The sequence below is a fragment of the Arachis duranensis genome, chromosome 9, assembly GCF_000817695.3.
Source record: "Arachis duranensis cultivar V14167 chromosome 9, aradu.V14167.gnm2.J7QH, whole genome shotgun sequence".
NCBI classification, from domain to species: domain Eukaryota; kingdom Viridiplantae; phylum Streptophyta; class Magnoliopsida; order Fabales; family Fabaceae; genus Arachis; species Arachis duranensis.
In genome coordinates, this window is record NC_029780.3 from 101,821,790 (window position 1) to 101,835,378 (window position 13,589).

Sequence of the window (13,589 nt, forward strand, 5' to 3'; positions counted from 1 at the left end):
AGCCGGGGCTTCGAAACGATATAAGATTTGCCATAGTTGCTACATGTATGGTGGCGCGCACGCGCATAGTACGCGCACGCGCCGTTGCTGCCACTTGATTCACTTAAAGCAAAACGTGGCCAGCGATTTTAGAAGCCTTGTGGGCCCAATCTAACTCATTTCTGATGCTATTTAAGCCAAGGATTGAAGGGGGAATGAACATACTCTCATACTTTAGATGTTAGTTACCATTAGTTATAGTTTAGTTCTAGAAGTAGTTTCTAGAGAGAGAAGCTCTCACTTCTCTCTAGAATTAGGATTATGATTAGGATTAGTTCCTAGATCTAGGTTTTAATCTTTGCTTTCTTCCACTTCTATCTCTCAATTCTTTGTTATTACATTCATCTTCTTCTATTCTTTTGTTGTAATTTCCTTTATGTTGTTCTTATATTTTGTTGTAGATCTAGTATTGTTCCTTCTACTTTCTTTCAATTCAATAAGAGGTAATTCATAATAATTGTTCTTCTTTGCTTTTCTATAAAGCTAGTCTTTCCTTGGGAGTTGGCTAGGACTTGTGGCTCAAGTCAGTTCATCCGCTTGACTTTCCTTTATTTAGTAAGGGTTAACTAAGTGGTAGCAATGAACAATTCTCATCACAATTGAGGAGGATAACTAGGATAGGACTTCTAATTTTCATACCTTGCCAAGAGCCTTTTATAGTTGTTAGTTTACTTTCTTGCCATTTATCTTTCATGCTTCTTATCAAAACCCCAAAATAACTCACAACCAATAACAAGACACTTCATTACAATTCCTAGGGAGAACGACCCGAGGTTTGAATACTTCGGTTTATAAATTTAGGGGTTTATTTTAGTGACAAACAACTTTTTGTATGAAAGGATTATTGCTTGGTTTAGAAACTATACTTCGACGAGATTTTATTTGAGAAATTCTAAACCGTCAAAAATCCAATCATCATTATGCTTCTGCTTTATTGTCTGTATTAAAGAGAAATAATGATAGGTTGGACGTTTCGCTTTTTGGAAAGTAGTCCGTTAAGCTGAATTATAACGTAAGTTGCCGATTAATGATGTTTGAATAACTATAACGCCGATTAATAGTGTAAATTGCCGAGTTATGATTCGTAATGCTGATCTTGTAACGGTCCTGATCAATTATTATTATTATTATTATATAAAGTTTCTTAGTTACATTAGGAAAACCGAGAGAGAAAAAGAGAGAACCGTAACCATTAAAATTTCCAGCTTCGATTTCTTGAATTCTGTAACCCAAATAAAAAACCTAATTTGGTAAAAGTGTCCGTATCCATCTTTGCTACGTGTTGGTGTCACTTTTGATTAGTGGAAGTTGACGGTGACGTAGCTCCCTTACCCCTTGAGTTCGGCCAACTGAAATTCTAGGAGGCACAGACGTTCCGAATGTTTTCTTCTTCGATAGCTGGGTCAGAAAGCTTTCCCGGAACTTCGAATATTTTAATTTCATACGAAGGTAGGTTTCGATAAATTCTCACAGATTAGATTTGAGTTGGATAAGTGAATAATTGTTGTGATTAATTATTGATGGAGTTGGGTTGATTTTATATTGAATTTTGTGGATATATTGTTATATGTGATTAAACTCGTGAGTTAGTTATATTTGTGCTACCCAAACCGTGATAATGAAATTGATTTGGGACTATCATTGTATAAGTTTTGAATAAAATGGGTGAGGTTTAATGGTCGAGGAATTATATTAAAAGTTGTGAAAAAAAATTGGTAACCAGAAAAGCTCGAAAAATGGATTTAAAATCAAGTATATATTTTGAAAGGTCACAAGAAAATATTTTGGTTTTGAAAGAGGTTTTGTCACCAACTTAAATATTATTTTTTAAATATGAAAATGTAGTTTGATAAAAGATTAGGGTTATTTTAAAAATACGAAATTAAATTAGTAATTTTGATAATGCTGGGTTAAAAGTAAAATATTTAAAAGTTTAAAGAATGGAATGTTAATAAGCAGGTTTTGATATAAAAATAGTAATAATAACATTCTTTTATTCTTAAAACTAGCATTATTTGTGTCATTATAATATATTAGTATTTTATTTAAGAGATATTATTTTATTTAAGACATAATAAAAGGATAAGTAGAAAATTGTCCTAAAAATTTTAGAAAGACAAATCTAATTTAAAAATCTTTGATTCTCTTTTCATAAGACACTTAGAGAAAGGTGAGGTAATAAGGCCGAAAGGCATTACGATGTAGCAATAGTTTGATTTGGGTGTTAGAAACGAGGTTTTTTCTTGATTCGGTGGATACATTGGGATCTGGTTGTATCCCGAGTATGCGTCCATAAACGAGAGATACTTATATCCCGATGAGGCGTCTACTAGAGCGTCGATGCTTAGAAGTGGATAAGGATCTTTTGGGCAGGCTTTGTTGAGGTCGGTGTAGTCGGTGCACATTTGCCACTTCCCATTTGACTTTTTCACCAAGACGACGTTTGCTAGCCATAGTGGGTGCTTAACTTCCCTTATGAATCCTGCCTCTAGTAGTGCTTGCACCTGTTCTGCCATAGCCTGAGACTGTTCTGGTCCGAGTTTTCTTCGTCTTTGTTGTACCGGCCGGGATCCCGGATATATTGCCAACTTGTGGCTCATTAGTTCGGGATCTATGCCTGGCATGTCGGCGGCTTTCCATGTGAAAAGATCAACATTATCTCGTAGGAACTCTGTGAGTGATTCCTTTGCGTCTCCTTTCAAGATTGTGCCAATATTAGTTGTCTTATCCGAGGTGTCTCCGATCTGAACTTTCTCTACTTCACCTTCAGGCTGTGGTCGGAGTTCTTCTTGTCTCTGAACTCCACCAAGTTCGATTGTGTAGAACTCTTCTCCTTCGCCTCTGAGGTTTAGACTTTCGTTATAACAGCGATGCGCCATCCTTTGATCTGCTTTTATTGTAGCTATCCCTTCTGCAGTTGGGAATTTTATACATAGATGTGGAGTTGAAACTATTGCGCCGAGTTGGTTTAACGTTGTCCGACCTATTAAGGCATTGTAGGCTGAGCTTACGTTGACCACGATGTAGTCTATTTTGAGTGTTCTAGATTGGTTCCCCTTTTCGAAGGTTGTATGTAACGATACGTATCCCAGTGGTTGTACTAGGGTATCCCCAAGTCCAAACAGGCTGTTCGGGTATGCTCTTAGCTTTTTTTCTTCTAAGCCGAGCTTGTCGAAGGTAGTTTTGAATAAGATATCGGCGGAACTTCCTTGGTCAATTAATGTACGGTGGAGGTTGGCGTTTGCCAGTATGATAGTGATGACCATAAGGTCGTCGTGTACTGAGATGATTCCGGATGTGTCTTCTTTGGTAAACGTAATTGCTGGGATGTCTGGCGCCTCCTCCTTTCCTTCGACATGGTATACTTCTTTGAGGTGTCGCTTGCGGGATGATTTGGAGATTCCTCCTCCCGCAAATCCGCCGTGTATTATGTGGACGTGTCTTTCCGGTGTGCGAGCTGATCGCTCAGACCGTCCGACATCTTCATCCCCTTTTTCTTTTTCTTGGCTCTTCATCCCGGTTGGCCAAAAACCGATATAGTTTTCCTTCTCTTACTAATTTTTCTATGACATTTTTCAAGTCGAAGCATTCGTTGGTGGAATGTCCTCGGACTCGACGATACTCACAGTATTCGTTCCGATTTCCTCCTCCTCTTTTGCCTTTGAGTGGCTGAGCTGGGGGTATTTTTTCCGTATGGTAGACTTCTTTGTAAACATCTACCAAGGATACCCTAAGAGGGGGTGTAGTTATGATATTTTTTGATTTTCTCCCTGGACCGATCTTCCTTTTTCTTGGATTCTTTATCTTTGTCTCGGTAGGTGGAACCGAACCTCGAGGCTTCCCCAAGTCGTGAATCCTCGTCCACGTTGATGTACTTCTATGCCTGTTCTTGTACTTCGTCCAGGGATGCAGGGTATTTCTTAGATATAGATTGGCTAAAAGGTCCTTTTCGTAGGCCATTTATGAGGCCCATAATGGCAGCTTCTGTTGGTAGACTTTGTATGTCCATGCATGTTTTGTTGAATCTTTCCATGTAGTTACGAAGACTTTCCCGATCTCCTTGCTTGATTCCTAGTAGGCTGGGGGCGTGTTTAGCCTTATATTTTTGTATGGAAAATCTGGCCAGGAACTTTTTGGCCAGGTCGTCGAAGCTCGAGATGGACTTTGGAGGTAGGCTGTCGAACCATCTAATGGCTGTCTTGGTAAGAGTTGTTGGAAAGGCTTTGCAGCGAACTGCATCTGAGGCATCAATAAGGTACATTCTACTTCTGAAATTGCTGAGGTGATGGTTGGGGTCTGAAGTGCCGTCGTACAGAGTCATATCCGAAAGTTTGAAGTCCTTTTGGTCTTCATGATTTTCCTGGTGAATGGATCTTGATCCTTGCGAGAGCTATTCTCTGGAGTGGATTGAGTAGCTTTGGTTTTGAGATCGGCTTCGAGTTTTAGAAGCTTATCTTCAAATTCCCGGCGTCGCCTTATCTCCCGATGTAGATTCTCTTCTTTTTCGCGTTGATGTTGGGCTTCTTTCTCGAGTTGCTTTAATCGATCTTGAAGCGCCTCTGTAGCTCCAGTGTTTGGAGAATCCTTTTTGTTGTTAAGTTGAGGAGTATCTTTTGATGTAGTGTCCGTATTTTTGTGCGGCGTTCTATCCTCTAGATCTGAGTCGTGGTCGTTGTCATGGTCGTCCGCCATGGTGATGGGATGACTTCTAGATTCCCCGGCAACGGCGCCAATGTTCCGATGGTTACCTGAAACTGGAGGTCGATCTCGTACGAGATCTTCTGTGCTGGATGGAGCGGTTGTGTCCGACTTGTTGGATTTGGTGGTAGTGCTGATCCTTCATCCCCGGAGGGTGGGGGGTACCTGCAAGGGACTCCGATGCTTAAGTTAGCAAGGGCATTAAGCAGGTATTGAGTAGAATCAGAGTATGAGTTATACCTGGGTGCTCCAGTGTATTTATAATGGTGAGATGTGACCTTCTTGGGATAAGATAAGTTAGTTATCTTATCTTATCTTATCTTTTGTCGAGGTCAGCTTATCTTCCATGGAACCGCCCTTATCTCTATAGGCTTCGGCTGCCTTTGGATCGGGGTCGTATTCCTTGAGTTGGGCCCTTCTTTGGGCTTTCCTGTCGATTTGGCCGAGTTTTTTACGAAGAAGTCGGTCTGCTTGACCTAAAGAGATCGGTCGCTTTGCTACTGAACATCCCGGCTCGGACAGCTCGACCCAGGGTATGAACAGTTGTCCTCACAAATCATTTTATAAACTAAAATTTTTTCCAAAAATTTGATAGTGCGCTAATTCGATTACAGGCTTAATAGTAAATAGTTAAAGTTTTGCATAAGCAAGTTGGTGACACTCGGTTTCCAGTATGAACATGACGTATTGGGAATTGGATCATTATCATTTTATTCTTTAAGTTGTGTTTCATGCATATAAGATATCCTTGTGATATGGATTGCATGACTGTCGCTGTATTTCTATTTTAGGGACTATTCACACTTTGCCTGAAATGTTAAGACTGATCACCTTAATATTGCATGTTAGGTGTGAATAGGATCTTGATGGCTGCACGGGGATGAGGATGTGGTAGGTGTGGTGTGAACTCTGTACTCCGTAGAGGAACCGACGAGGGGTGCGAATGATTTTATGGCTACAATGAACACCATGGCTGAGGCTGTGCGTGAAACGGCAACTGCGACAATGCGAGCAATTGACCGTTTAGGAGAGAGGAATGAAGATCGTAACAGGGAACGCAATGGTAAGCGTGGTAGAGACGGTAATGATAATGAAGGCGCTGGAAACCACGATAATCCTATGACACTGGCAACCTTTCTGAGAGTGAATTGCCCAAGTTTAAGGGGATGCTTGTTGCAATTGAATCTGACAACTGGTTCCGTGGTATTGAGAAGTCTTTGCGAGTGCAACATTTATCAGAAAAACAACACGTGGAGTTTGCGACCTATATGCTGGAGAGTAAAGCTGAACATTGGAGGCATGGGGTGCAATGCTTACTGAGGCAGGAGGTGGAAGAGATTGACTGGGATACTTTTAGAGAGGAATTTTATAAAAAGTATTTTCCTAGATCTGTTCGTGATGCTAAAGAAATAGAACTGATGCAGTTGACACAAGGGAATATGTCAGTGGCAGAATATACAAAAAAATTAAGGATTTGTGTCTCTAAGATCTATCAGAAAAATCCAGATGATTTTGAAGAATGGAAGTGTTTGAAGTTTGAAGGAGGACTTCGTGACGAGATGATGCACTCGTTAGTACCACTAGGAAATACGAAATTTTGTGAAGCTCGCCAATAGGAGTCAGCTAATCAAAGACCGTGAGAAAAAGATGGTAGCAACGAGAATGAATCATCAGGATTTACCTCTGAGAAGTTCTAACCGTTCTAGTCGGTATGCGGCTTGGCAGAGGGTGAATTTTAAGGCACTTGGAGTATCCCTCCATAGGGATCAGCAAGTTAGGAATAATCTTGCATGCTCTACTGTTAAAAATAGAGATGAGCCAAGGCAAAATACTGGCAAGCGACCTCTATAGATTCAAACGGATACGGTGTGTAATCAGTGTGGGAAGGACCATGGTAATCGACCTTGTCGGTTTGGATAGAATATTTGCTACAACTGCGCTGAACCGAGACATATAGTGAGAAATTTCTCGAAGAAGTTTATCCAAGAGCCAGCTAGACCACAACAGCCAGGAAGAGTATTTACAATGATTCCTGAAAATGCTCGTACTCAGACTCCCTGACTCAAGGTCAGTATTATGCCTAGACTCATTTCTTAACTGTACTTTACGACTCTGGAGCCTTGTATTCTTTTATTTTCTTTGACTATTATACGTGAGTTGGGACGATGTGAGGAAATAGAATACACCTGAGAACTAGAAGATAAGATAAGGACCCATTATTCGCACCTATTTACAGGTAAAAAGAAATTTTGAAGGTAAAATTTTCTTTTATGGGGATAGAATATAACAACTCTAATTTTTGTACTGACGTGAGTTTTTCTTAAAATAATATTTTAAAGTGATTAGTTTTATTTTGATGAGCCGATTTCAAACCCCGAAATAAAATATATAGTAATATAATTTTGTTATTATCTTATTTATCAATTTTACTTGCTCTAATTATAATGGAGCCTAGATAATAATATTAATATTATTATCAAGTCCGACTTTTGCCGATAAAATTAATTATTGGTATTTCTTAATGAGCTTAGAGTTATTAAAGCTCAATCAAATATTTTTATATTCCTAAGTTATTAATGTCATTTATATTAAAAACTCATATATATTTAACTTTATATATTATAATTNNTATTCTCATTAACTTATAATTTAAATACTAAATATGGTAATATTTTTTTTTTGTTAATTTTATTTTTTTAATAATATATTATAAAATTTAAAAATTTAAACTCAGTTACAGTTGTGTTGTCCAATTCATCGTCTGATCCGATGCTCCATCCCTTATCCACTGACCCAAATAGTCACACAAAAACAAAACCATATCACCAAAAACCAATTAGCTTGGATTCTTCGGTTCATGCGTGGGTGGATTGATGGTTTCACTCATTTTATTATTTACTTTTTGAAATAATTTATTAAAAATAAGAAGTATGATCACCTACGGTTAGCTTTTTGTCAATTTCCTACAATCTCTACCGCAGTTTTTCATTAGTTTCCACTTTTCCTCTTTTTGCAGTGGGTCACAAATATCACAATATGAATGTCTGCTGTAATGAGCGATCTTCCATTTCATTAGTCATAAATAATGCAGTAACATCTATTTTCTTTTTATTTTTCTAACAATTTTTTTTTTAAATTACCATTTAAAATATTTACCCTTATCATTAGCTTTTTTACTATGTTTAATATGAAGTAACTCAAAGTCAAAGTTTCTTTAAAAATATCAGGTGTCCACAATTAATTAGTAAATTTCTTGTAAATACTATAACCACATGCATTGACACGTAATCATTTTCATCTCATTAGTCATCATCATTTAGCTTTAGCTAAGCTCGTTTGCATGCACGGCAAGCAATAAAAAAGAAAGAGTGACTTGAGAGAAAAAGAGAGAACCGTTACTACCAAAACTTTTGGCTTCAATTTCTTGAGCTCTGTAACCCTAATAAAAAATTTAATCAGATAAAAGTATTTGTATTTTTTTCTACGTGTTGACGTCATTTTTAATCATAGAAGTTGATGGTGACGTAGCTTCCATACCCCTTAAGTTCGGCCAACTGTAGTTTTAAGAAGCACAGACAATTTCAGACGTTTTCTTCTTCGGCAGCTCACTCAGAAATTTTTTTCAAAATTTTGAATATTTTAATTTCATATAAAGATAGAATTTTGGTAAATTCTCACTGATTAAATTTGAGTTGGATAAGCAAATGATTGTTGTGATTAATTATTGATGGAGTTGGGTTGATTTTATATTGAATTTTGTGGATATATTGTTATATGTGGTTAACCTTGTGATTTGGTTATATTTATGCTACCCAAACAATGATAACGAGATTGATTTAGGTCTGTCATTGTGTTAGTTTTGAATAAAATATGTGAAATTTAATGGTCGAGAAATTAAATTAAAAGCTGGGAAAAAATCGGTAACCGAAAAGATCAAAAAATAGATTTAAAATCAAGCATATATTTTGAAAGATCACAAGAAAATATTTTGGTTTTGAAAGACTTTTTGTCACCAACTTAAATATTATTTTTTAAATATGAAAATGTAGTTTGATAAAAGATCGGAGTTATTTTTAGAAATATGAAATTAAATTAGTAATTTTTATAATACTGGGTTAAAAGTAAAATATTTAAAAGTTTAAAGAATAGAACGTTAATAAGCAGGTTTTGATTTAAAAATAGTAATAATAACACTCTTTTATTCTTAAAACTAGCATTATTTGTATCATTATAATATATTAGTATTTTATTTAAGAGATATTATTTTATTTAAGACATAATAAAAGGATAAGTAGAAAACTGTCCTAAAAGTTTTAGAAAGACAAATGTAATTTAAAAATCTTTGATTCTCTTTCCATAAGACACTTAGGAAAAAGCGAGGGAACAATGCAAAGATAATTTATATATATTGTGGAATGATAAAAAAGGGAAGAAAGAAAGAACGAAAAGAACAGAAGAGCAGAGAGTAAAGATTAAAAGAATTTAAAGAACTTCTGCCACAGGAGAGCAGAGAGTAGGAATAAAAGAAACGAAAGAAAGAACGAAAAGAAAAGGGGATAAGTAGAAGTTATTGTTTGGCCTTGAAAACGAACTGAGATGATTATGTACCTGCTTAAAACGAGCAAAGATACGGTGGTGAGTCCACCGAGATTTGCTTCGAGAGATACATCGGCTAATCCAGTGGATGGTCGCACCTGTAAGACAGAGGTTACTTACAAAGGTTATCGATATATGCATTGGCCAGAGGAAGCCTCACCTGTAAGACTGAGGTTGCTTACAGAGGTTATGTTTGCATACATCGGCTCAAGAGAGTCGCACCTGTAAGACAGAGGTTGCTCACAGAGGTTATGGCACTGAAAACCAAACTCAGACAAAGGTTGCTGAGTTGCGTCAGGAGCGGATCAAAACCGACAGATGAGCTCATTATCTGCACTAGGGATAGACATGCATCATGATTGTTTGAGCATATCTTCTATGAATTCTGTTTTCTGTGATTGTGTATGTGTTGTGTTTGTTTTCTCTTTATGTTCTATAGTTATTGTGTTTGATGAATCCATACTTGATGATGATTTTTGGTTTGAATTGAATGGATTTCATCATATAAACTTGCACTTATTCCCTTGAATAGCATGCTTTTGAACTTTCTTCCCAATTTGTGCTTAATTATGAAAATATGATATTTTACGCATAAATTAATCTATTTTATTCCATTTACCTTCCATTCGATACCTTGATGTTGTTTGTGAATGATTTCAGTTGTATAAGATAGGAATGGCTTGGAGAAAATAGAAGAAGAGCATGCAAAGTGGAGGAAGTATGAAGAATCAAAGGAGATGAGCACAGAGATGTGTGCGTACACACAGACCTGCGTGCGTACGCACAGCTGCCCAATCAGAGCGCATGGATTGTTTCAAGCGCGTCGCGCGGTCAGTCAGAATATCGTCTAGTGTGCGTGCGCACAGCTACTTGTGCGTATGCATAGGAAGAGATTTTCGCAAAGTGTGCGGACACACAAGTCTGTGCATACACACAAGTGTCCGCACATACCTTCATTAAAATGGCACGTGACTCGCAATTTTGGGGGCTTGGAGGCCCATTTCTAAAGCCATTTAGCTCATATTGAAGGGAAAATGAAGACCATAACATAGGATATCATTAGTATAGTTTAGGAGTAGTAGTAGGAAACTTATAATTAGTTTTTTTCTCTAAGTTTTCATCTTCTCTATTAGGATTTATATTAGGGTTTTACATTCAAGTGCCATTTCCATTTTTTGATCTTGGATTTTGCTAGCTTCCATTGTAAGTATCTCTTTATTATTACTTTTTATAGTTACATTATTCTTACTCTTTTTTATAATTCAAGTTATAGTTCAATTTTTCTTCTCTTTTGCAATTTCAATTTCTTGTTGATGAATTTGATGTTTGATGTTTGTTTCATGCTTTCTTGTGTTATTCTTGTTGATTGAGATCAATTATTGCTTTTAGTTTCAAGTCTTTTCTCATTTTTTCCATGTTTAAGGTTTTTGCCCACCAAGTGTTTGACAAAATGTCAACCATGGTTTTAGGCTAAATTTTTTTTTCTTGTCTTGGGAAAAGTGAGCAATTGGGTTCCTAGAGTTGGAATGTCCAGCATTTAGTGTCAATTCTTGGATTGTTAATTGTTCTTGTTCCCACTAATGCTAATTTGTTGCTAAAGCAATTAGCACGCAATTTAGGATTTGTGGGTTAAGAACACTTTTGTCAAATCAAATTAGTTGTTTCTTGTAAGTCAAGTCAAATTTTCAATTTTAAAAAGATTCTATCTTTTCAAAATCTTTTTCAAAAATCAAATCTTTTTCATTTTTTTATTATCTTCGAAAATTCTTAAAATTTATTTCCAAAATCTTTTTCTTATCTTTATTTCAAAATTTCGAAAACTTTACTAACAATTAATGTGATTGATTCAAAAATTTGAAGTTTGTTACTTTCTTGTTAAGGTTCAATCTTTAAATTCTAGAATCATATCTTTTAGTTTCTTGTTAGTCAAGTAATCAAATTTTAATTTTAAAAATTAATTCTTTTTCAAAATATCTTTTCTCTCTCTTAATTTTCGAAAATCACTAACTTATTTTTCAAAATTTATTTTCAAAAACTCCTCCCTTTCATCTTCTTCTATTTATTTATTTATTTACTAACACTTCTCTTCATCTCAAGAATCTGAACCTATCTTCACCCTTGTGTTTGGATTCTTCATTCTTCTTCACTCTTATCCCCTTCTTCTTCTACTAACATAAAGGAATCTCTATACTGTGACATAGAGGATTCCTCTTCCTTTGCTGTTCTCTTCTTTCTCATATGAGCAGGAACAAGGAAAAAGGCATTCTTGTTTAAGCTGATCTGGAACCTGAAAGGACTCTGAAGAGGAAAGTAAGAGAAGCTAAATTACAACAATCCAGAGACAACCTTACTGAAATTTTCGAACAAGAAAAGGATATGGCAGCCGAACCTAACAACAATAATGCAAGGAGGATGCTTGGTGATTACACTACACCTACTTCCAAGTTTGATGGAAGAAGCATCTCAATCCCTACTATTGGAGCAAACAATTTTGAGCTAAAACCTCAACTGGTTGCTCTACTGCAACAGAACTGCAAGTTCCATGGACTTCCATCAGAAGATCCTTACCAGTTTTTAACTGAGTTCTTGGAGATCTGTGAGACTGTTAAGACTAATGGAGTAGATCCTGAAGTCTACAGGCTCATGCTTTTCCCCTTTGCTGTAAGAGACAGAGCTAGAATATGGATGGATTCACAACCTAAAGATAGCCTGGACTCATGGAATAAGCTAGTCGAGGCCTTCTTGGCTAAGTTCTTTCCTCCTCAAAAGCTGAGCAAGATTAGAGTGGATGTTCAGACCTTCAAATAAAAAGATGGTGAATCCCTTTATGAAGCTTGGGAAAGATACAAGCAGATGACCAAAAGGTGTCCTTCTTATATGCTTTCAGAATGGACCATTTTGGATATATTCTATTATGGTCTATCTGAATTCTCTAAGATGTCACTGGACCATTCTGCAGGTGGATCTATCCACCTAAAAAAATGCCTGCAGAAGCTCAAGAACTCATTGACATGGTTGCAAATAACCAATTCATGTATACTTCTGAGAGGAATTCTGTGAGTAATGGGACGCCTCAGAGGAAGGGAGTTCTTGAAATTGATGCTTTGAATGCCATACTGGCTCAGAACAAAATATTGACTTAACAAGTCAACATAATTTCTCAAAGTCTGAATGGATGGCAAGATGCATCCAACAATACTAAAGAGGCATCTTCTGAAGAAGAAGCTTATAATCCTGAGAACCCTACAATAGCAGAGGTAAATTATATGGGTGAACCCTATAAAAACACCTATAATTCATCATGGAGAAATCATCCAAATTTCTCATGGAAGGATCAAAAAAAGCCTCAACAAGGCTTTAATAATGGTGGAAGAAATAGGCTCAGCAATAGCAAGCCTTATCCATCATCTTCTCAGCAACAGACAGAGAATTCTGAGCAGAGCACCTCTAATTTAGCAAACTTAGTCTCTGATCTGTCTAAGGCCACTTTAAGTTTCATGAGTGAAACAAGGTCTTCCATTAGAATTCTGGAGGCACAAGTGGGCCAGCTGAGTAAGAAAATCACTGAAACTCTTCCTAGTACTCCCCCAAGCAACACTGAAGAGAATCCAAAAAGAGAGTGCAAGGCCATTGACATAATCAACATGGCCGAACCTAGAGAGGAAGGAGAGGACATGAATCACAATGAGGAAGACCTCATGGGACGTCTCTCAAGCAAGAAGGAGTTCCCTATTGAGAACCTAAAAGAATCTGAGGCTCATATAGAGACCATAGAGATTCCAGTAAACCTCCTTCTGCCATTCATGAGCTCTGACAACTATTCTTTCTCTGAAAAGGATGAAGATGTAACTTGAGAGCAAGTCGCTCAATATCTAGGAGCCATCATGAAGCTGAATGCCGAACTATTTGGTAATGAAACTTGGGAAGGTGAACCTCCCTTGCTCATTAATGAACTAGGTACTTGGATTCAGCAAACTTTACCTCAAAAGAGACAAGATCCTGGCAAATTCTTAATACCCTGTACCATAGGCACCATGACCTTTGAGAAGGCTCTGTGTGACCTAGGGTCAGGCATAAATCTTATGCCACTCTCTGTAATGGAGAAGCTGGGGATTATTGAGGTACATCCTGCCATATTCTCATTACAAATGACAGACAAGTCAGTAAGACAAGCTTATGGATTGGTAGAGGACGTGTCGATAAAGGTTGAAGGCCTTTATATCCCTGCTGATTTCATAATCTTAGACACTAGGAAG

The 13,589-nt window shown here is 36.9% G+C and overlaps 1 non-coding gene across 1 annotated transcript; it reads right to left on the bottom strand.

Annotated features, from left to right (window-relative positions):
- Window positions 1–12,108: 12,108 nt before the first annotated feature.
- On the bottom strand, window positions 12,109–12,215 carry LOC127742224 (small nucleolar RNA R71). Its single transcript, XR_008003411.1, has one exon. It is a non-coding gene; the product is annotated as a small nucleolar RNA R71 (small nucleolar RNA).
- Window positions 12,216–13,589: the final 1,374 nt, after the last annotated feature.